At 49.1% G+C, this 7,635-nt stretch overlaps 1 protein-coding gene across 1 annotated transcript in view; it reads right to left on the minus strand.

Moving 5' to 3' along the window:
• The window catches only part of NOS1 (nitric oxide synthase 1), a 163,148-nt gene extending 155,845 nt beyond the window's left edge, over positions 1–7,303 (minus strand). The window contains exon 1 of the mRNA XM_025208572.1: positions 7,234–7,303. The gene's annotated coding sequence lies outside the window, so the exon portion shown is untranslated. The remainder of the gene's footprint in view (positions 1–7,233) is intronic.
• Between the last annotated feature and the right edge of the window lie 332 nt (positions 7,304–7,635).

A 7,635-nucleotide genomic window follows, 5' to 3' on the forward strand; every position in this document is an offset into this window, starting at 1 on the left:
GTTTCTCTTTCTTCCCACGTGGCAGCCGCTGCATGAATCACACAAGACTCCAGGTAATAAGCAGTCAGGTTACAACAGGGAACCACTCAGCCTCTTATTTTGATTTTTCTGATGTAGTTTTCTTCCGCCGCCTCCTCACCTCCAAGCCTGAAGTAGCACAAAGCCCTAGCACTGTGTGATCTTTCACACAAACTATGCCAGCTCCATGGTGTGGCATGAGTACCAGGTACTGCAGATTTAGATTCAAGGCTGAGTAGGAGTGTCACTCACCAAGCCAGAATTTAATAAAATCAATCAATCAATCAGGTGCTACCACAGTTGTCAGTCTGGGAGCAACTAAGGCTCTGTCTCTACACAGAGGCTGCCTTACTATGCCCAGCAGAAGTGTCCTTGCTACATGATGCTGCTCCAGGCAGGCTGTCTCCTAAAGTAGAAGTGTAGTCATATCCATGGGGTCTCATAAGCAGTCTAATTACCATTTCTGAGTCAGCTCCTATAGACATGGCTATACTGCTTCTAGTTTAAGAGGCAACCCATATAGAGGCAAGCCACATGCTTGAGGGTACAGCTGCCAGGGTAGTAGACCTACCACATAAACATAGCTTGGTAACAAAAGAGCATCAGGCCAGTTCTTCAATGCCACAAGAGACTTGGGTACTTGCTAAGGTCTCCCCTCACCATGTGGGAGGACCCATGCGGACCCTGCCTCCTCATCAACCTGGGGAGGTAGGTGGTCTGGGAGCATCAGACCTAGGAAGGCTGATGTAAAGAAGGGAGCATTTCAAGCACAGCAAAGCTCAAATGCCTTGCTCATTGCTGCTGGCCTGGCTCAGCTCCAAGCAGTTTTAACTGGAGGCTGAAAGGGCTTCTCATGTATCTGACCTTTCTTTCATTGTGTTTCTTTTTCTGGAAGTGGACGTAATAGCAGGTGTGACTTTCCGTTTGGGAAAACACTGCCCCTGTCCAAATCTAAACTGTGACCTATTCAGTCATCCATGCTCAACAGGTGCAGGCAAGGCTTAACCAAAGGAGACTCCTGAAGCTTTCCTGAACAATCTGCACACCCTTATCTTGCCAGAGTCATTGTCACAGGCTGTGGGAGAAAAAGAGCAAGAGAACAATTTATTCTCACAGGAAAACTAAAGGGATGCACTTTCTGGGCCACGTCCAGCTGCCCTGGACTCAACTCAGACTCCTTATGAAGTCAATGTGACACTGCCCAAGTGTGGGATTGAACAGCCCTGAATGGTTTCCAAGCAAAAATAGAAGTTATTTTCCTTTAGGGCTAGGGGGAGGGACTACAGGGAAATACTTTCACACCTCAGTGAACACCTCTTAGAAATCACACTGGCCTACAACCAGGCTCTCCATCCCCTCTGCTTTGCATTCCTTCAATCACATCTGCCCCTGAGGACGGCAGTGCAGCCAAATATGCAGTATACAGAAATGGCAGAGCCTGTCCAAGCCCACACCATGCTCCTCAAGGCAATGCCTCCAGCAGAGTTGGAACAGATGGGATCCCAGCAAGGGGGGCCAAGACTGAAATGAGCCTCAGGAGGCAACACAGAGGAGCTCTGCTGAAGAGCAGATCTCTCTTGGTACCGAACTTCATTAGAGAAAGAGATGTGGATCGTCAGAGGAGTGCTGAGTGCTTAGCCAGCACTGTACATTCAAATAGCAACTGTGTACACTGTCGGTCAGATTCTGACATCTTTAATTCTTGCTTAATAGCACATTAAACCTAGAACAGCCGAGTTAATGGGACAGTTCAGAGTCAGGTCTTACTCACAGGAAGATCAAGATCTGGCTCTTTGTTGTTGGCTCAGACTACAGCCACAGTTCAAATGAAAATGCACCCAAAACTTAAGATACGGAACTTGTGTCCCAGGATTCACTAAGCAGTGTTTTCCCTTGTTTGTGGGACAAGGCAGCTGGTCCAAGCTGTCTATGCTCTACAGCAGTGGTGCCCAACCTTTTAACCCTTCAGGCTGGATGGATGGTGCCATGTCCCCCTGTGGGCTGGATCCAACCAATAGAGCTAATCTGGCTGCAGGGGAGGAGTGGGGGTGGAAATTGAGCAGCCTGACCTCGATCCATCTGCTTCAGGTGAGGCTGGGGGCAGGGCAGAGCAGCCCTACTCTGGACAGGGTGCGGGAAGTAGCATGCTCATGGACCAGATGCACGGGGCTGGGGGGGAGCACCCCAGTCCAATCTGTACATGCAGGAGTGGGGCCTGGTCCTGATCACCCTTCACTGCAAAGGCCTGGGTGAGGCTGGAATTGGCCACATGGAGCTTCCATTGCTCTGTGCCATGAAGTTTTCCAACCCATGGGCCGGATTTCACGGCTCCACAAACTGGAGGTTGAGCACCTCTTCTCCAGAGTACTGTTACATCTGCAAGTCAGCCACCCAGTCAGCTCTGTGGAACAAAAGCAGCATGGTCCTGTTCATATTCACACCCAGTTCTGATCATTGGCAGGGGCTAAATATCAAGCTACCAATCTCATCCAAATAGAAGTGTTTATGTGTCTATGGATAAAACCAGAACTTCCCTTATTTGCAGTTCCAAGAGGGAGCTGCAGAGCCTTAAAAGCAAAACAAACAAAAAACCCAACAAACAATATTTTAAAAGCCCCAGTACACTAAAAACAGGGAACCAAAGAGATTTCAGTGAAATGTGTACACTCCTCCTCACCCCCAACCCAGGGAACGAGCACTTTGCCGTAGTGCGACACAAAGCCATTCCTATACCTCATATTTGCATGCCTGAAAATGGAGATCAGTAATTGAAACACTACACCCTGCTAACTGACCATGTCCTTTTAGATGGCACCACTACAATCCTGAATCTATACACACTCAATCCACCATCTATGCTCACACACAACCAAGGGAATTTAAAGGGATAGATTTGGACAGTTCTTCGACAAACAGCACCCCCCTCCCCCCAGAATTTAAGCGGACCCATCAGCATGCAATTAACTGTGCTCTTTTATGTAAGTGGCTTTCTAGGCATGCAGATGGACATTCAAAGGGAGGGATCTACTGACAGAAGACTGGGAATGATGAAACCTGAGGAGCAAATGCAAAGTCACTTTCTTCTTATATGACCTTTCACAAGTCATTTCACAGCTTAATGCCTCAGTTTCCCCTTCTGGAAAACAGGGATGCTATCACCTCTCTCACAGGAATGTTTTCAGACTTATACATGAAGTTCATTGAGATCCTTGGGAAAAACAATGCAATAGAAATCCTAATTCATAAATACAGACTTTTGTTGGTGTGAGCAAGCGGGTTGCAAATTTTGTAGCTATGTTTTCTTACCCTTTTAATTCCTTGATAGTTGAAACTATTAAAGCCACAGTCATGCAGTAGAAATGACTTGAATGGCTAGAAGGGACCTCAGAAGATCATCAGGTCCAGCCCCCCTGCACCGGCAGGGAAGATAAATGGGGGCCGGGGACCCCAGCAAGATGACTATCCAGTCTCCTCTTGAAGATTTCCAGGGCAGGTGATTGCACCACCTCCGGAGGGAGCTTATTCCACAGACTGGACACCCAGACTGTGTGTGAAGACATTTTTCCTAATCTTGAGCCTGAAAACGGTCTTCCAGAAGTTTGTAGCCATTACTCCTGGTTTCCCAAGGGTACCCTAGTGAAAGTTGTTCACCAAGTCCCTGATGTAGTGGTAAACTGCTACCAGGTCCCCTCTCAGCCTCCTCTTTTTCAGGCTGAAGAATTCCAGGTCCCTCAGCCTTTCCTTGTATGGCTTGCCATGCAAGCCTCTAATCATATGGGTGGCCATATAGCTGGACTCTAGCAAGGATGTGGTACAACTTGTGAAAGTGTAGCACTCAGAACTGGACACAGTAGTCTAGCTGCAGTCTCACCAGTGCCGAGTAGAGTGGAAGAATCACCTCCTTGGTCTTGCTGGAGATGCATCGATTGACGCATGCCAGAATATTATTTGCCCTGCTGGCAACAGAGTCGCATTGTCGGCTCTTATTCATGCTGTGATCTGTTATTCTCCCCGGGTCTCTTTCATTTGTAGTGCTAGTCAGGTTGGCGTTGCCAAGCCTGTAGGTGTGCAGAGAATTGTTCGTCCCAAGTGGAGCACTTTACATTTCTCAGTGATGAACTTCATCTGGTTCTGACTCACCCAACTTGCTAGGCTGTCTGGATCCACCTGTATCTGTAGCCCATCTGCAAGTGTGACCATGCTTCCCCATAACTGGTGTCATCTGTGAACTTGGCCAGTCAGCTCTTTACCCCCTCATCCAATCCTCGATGAAGATGTTGAAAAGTACAGGACCAAGCACCGACCCCCCTTCGGGACACCACTGCCCACTTCTCACCAAGACAACACAGATCCATTCATTAGGACTCCCTGGGTCCTATCCTGCAGCCAGCTTGATGTATAGGACCCAGGGCTACCCTACCACGGGATGACAGGCATGATGGTTTCACAGTCATACCACAATACATAGGCTATAGTGGCATCCTGTTGCTTCATATCACTACATCATGACAGCCACCCTGGCATAATATATAGGCCAACATGCAATTTCATGGGCATTAAGGAACAAATCTCACATTGGAGAAAAGCTTGGCCCAGAACCTACAGAACACCTGGCCCTGGGCACGTGTGGAGGCTGCAGGGGGTTTACTCCCTGAATTCACTTTGGCCCTCTCTCAGTTCACAACCAGGGAATGCTCCAAGCTTCTCTTCCCATGGCACAGAAGGGGCTGTTGGCACTGACCCAAATACAGGCTGCAGGATAAAAGCAAAGGGGGAGGGGGAAAGAGGGGGGGAATTAAGCCTGGATTGTTTCAAAATGAAACCTGGACACCACAGCAAAAGGCAGAGGTTTTTGCATATTTTTGACTGTTTATCCTAATGGACAGAAACTTCATTTACCTCTTCAGCCTTACAGATCCGTATGTTTGACTTGCACTCAAATGTCATCCTACTGAGGAAGATGGATGGGAGGAGCACAGTCTACGTGGCATATGCTTGTTCCAGCCTACTTTTCAGGGGACTCTGCTTATCCCTTTCATGACAAAGCCAAGCAGCTCAACAGAAATGGAAAAGGGACCTTGGATCTTCTGAGCATATATTAACTAGCTGTTTCCCTGTTGCTGCATTAGCAGTATCCTCAGCTCCATTGCTTTTACCCATAGCACGTTGTAAGGTAATCTTGGTGTTTCAAATGCTATTTCTTCTGGCTGTGGGCAGGGGTTTGAAGTGGTGATTTGGGGGATTTTGCTACTTAGTGACTGACTGCAAATGCAGAGGACTGGACCCAATAGCCCTGACCTGTTTTCCTACATTCCTATGGGAGCCGGGGGGGGGGGGGGGGGGGGGGGAAGGGGGGTTGCCCCCCCCCCTGCCCCATGGCCAGGCCCACAGGCTGGATCCGGCCAGCAGTATACTCCATTTCCCAGCAGCCCCTGCCCATGTGGCTGGGGCCAGTTTCCATGGAGACCCCAGCAGCTGCAGCGCAGAGCCAGGGTTTCCATGGAGACTGGCCCCAGCAGTGCTAGCAGGGAACTGCGCCAGGGCCAGGCTAGGATCTTGCAGCAGTGACAGCATGGTCCAGAGCCAGGGCAGAGCCGTGACTTGTTGCCTGCACGCCCCTGTCCAGAGCATGCACGTTGCAAATCATGGCTCTACACCACGCTGTCACTGCCGCAAAATCCCAGCCAAGCCCTGGAGCAGCTCATATCCCTGCTGCACACTTTGCCAGGGCTGCTGAGCCATCTCCATAGAAACCCTGGTCCCACACTATCACAGCAGGGCTGCTGCTGGCATCTCCATGGAAGCCAGCCCCAGCCATACAGGCAGGGGCTGCTGGGAAATTTTGCCCACCCTTGCTATAGACAAGGAGGGAATGCAATCATTCAGGCTTCAGATTTTCAGAACCAGCCTCCAGACTGCTCCACTGGGATTACTTTATTTATATTGCATCTAGGAGCCCCCATTGTGGCTCAGGGCTGTACCGGGCAAGGCACTGTACAAGCACAGAAAAAGAGATCTCAGCCCTAGTAAACTGGAATGGGACAGATTTCTCTCTTACATGACATAGAACTGTACAGAGAAAGGGGTGGCAGATTTCCCTCCTGAGACAGGAAAAAACAAGAGCAGAGGTTGAGACGATAGGAAAAAGAACGCTCAAACTCCATCCAGTTTTGTGAGGCTCAAACAGAACGTGGAAAGGTTTGTCCACCAATAGTCCAGTCACCCCTTCCAGTCACCAAGTCCAATGCTCAAACATCTTAAAATAAGGGGGACACAGACAATAGCTTGGGCCAGCACTGGCCACCCAGTTTCACTTAAGGGCAAAGTTCACTGTAGCCATGGGATCGACTTCTTTCCGCACCAAGAGCTACTGATGGAAAAGACCGATGTTCAGCAGAAATACGCAAGTCAGCGGGCCCAGCTTAGCCTCTCCACGCCATACCTACCTAGCACAGCAGGGTCCCAGGCCAGGACTGGGGCTCTACAGGCACTACTGCAATACAAGTAAATAGAAACAATCTGATCTTCAGAAACAAAGCTGGGAGAAAAGAAATTCACTTTGGAAAACAATTCCCCTCACCCCAGATCTATAGCACAGACAACAGCAGTAGTTGTACCCTCCGCCAAGCAAGTTGCTTGGGTGCAAGAGACCCTTGGCACAGCCTGAGGGGCTATATTTGGAAGTGAGACAGGCAGCAGTCTCCTGTCTGCTCAGAGAGAACAACCAAGTAAGCAAACGTCACAGACACTTGCAGAGCCCAAACTCTAATGGAAGGAAGTCACTTAGGACTTGAAAAACGTGTTGCCACTCTTTTCCCAACTTTTCTATCCTGCATCTTTTAACTCAGCTTTCTCTCCCCAAGAAGCAAAGCAAGCTACATGCCTGCAGGACAAAGATCACTCCTAAAACAGATAGTAGAGGAATAGTCAGGTAAGACCATGTATATAGCACACCCTGAACACTTCCCCTCTGCCTGCCTGCAAGGGGTGGGGGGCATTATGATTTCACCAAGCCTGCACCCTACATACACATCAAAGAACCAAGCCACTGCCACAACAGAAACAAAGCCAAAGCAGGAGACTCCTTTCTGGGAATGGAATCAAATGATCCCAGGGAGCATTTAATCCCACCATCACCTAATCCTCTTCAAACCAGGAAACCCTGCACCACTCCAGGTAATTTGATTGTAAAATATTTGCAGAGATTATACTCACTTGGCTTCCCCTTCTGAAGCAGTGCTCGGGTCCAGCCATCTCCTCTTGCATTCACTCACAGTCAAACCCCACCTCTAGCCATGCCTTTCCCATCTGGAGTCACTAAGTGGTAATTAATCAGCATGAGCCTTTACCAGCCTCACTGTTTGTGTTACTCTGAATGAATTAGGATTAATTGACACCACCTGGGAACAGCAACCCAGGCGATCACCCTACTAGCAAGGATTGCTGTACTGCCAGCTCCCGAGGCAGCCCAAGGAGGGGTGTGCCTCCCACCCCCACTGGTTCTTTTTTTGGATACACTTTTATTATGCAGTCCCAGAAGCCCCACTGGGTTAAGGAAGGGCTCTAGGTTTCTCCCTCTTTGCTGTGACCTTTCCACCATGACATTAAATTTGCAGG

Source organism: Alligator sinensis, unplaced genomic scaffold (assembly GCF_000455745.1).
Source record: "Alligator sinensis unplaced genomic scaffold, ASM45574v1 scaffold692_1, whole genome shotgun sequence".
Lineage (NCBI taxonomy): Eukaryota > Metazoa > Chordata > Crocodylia > Alligatoridae > Alligator > Alligator sinensis.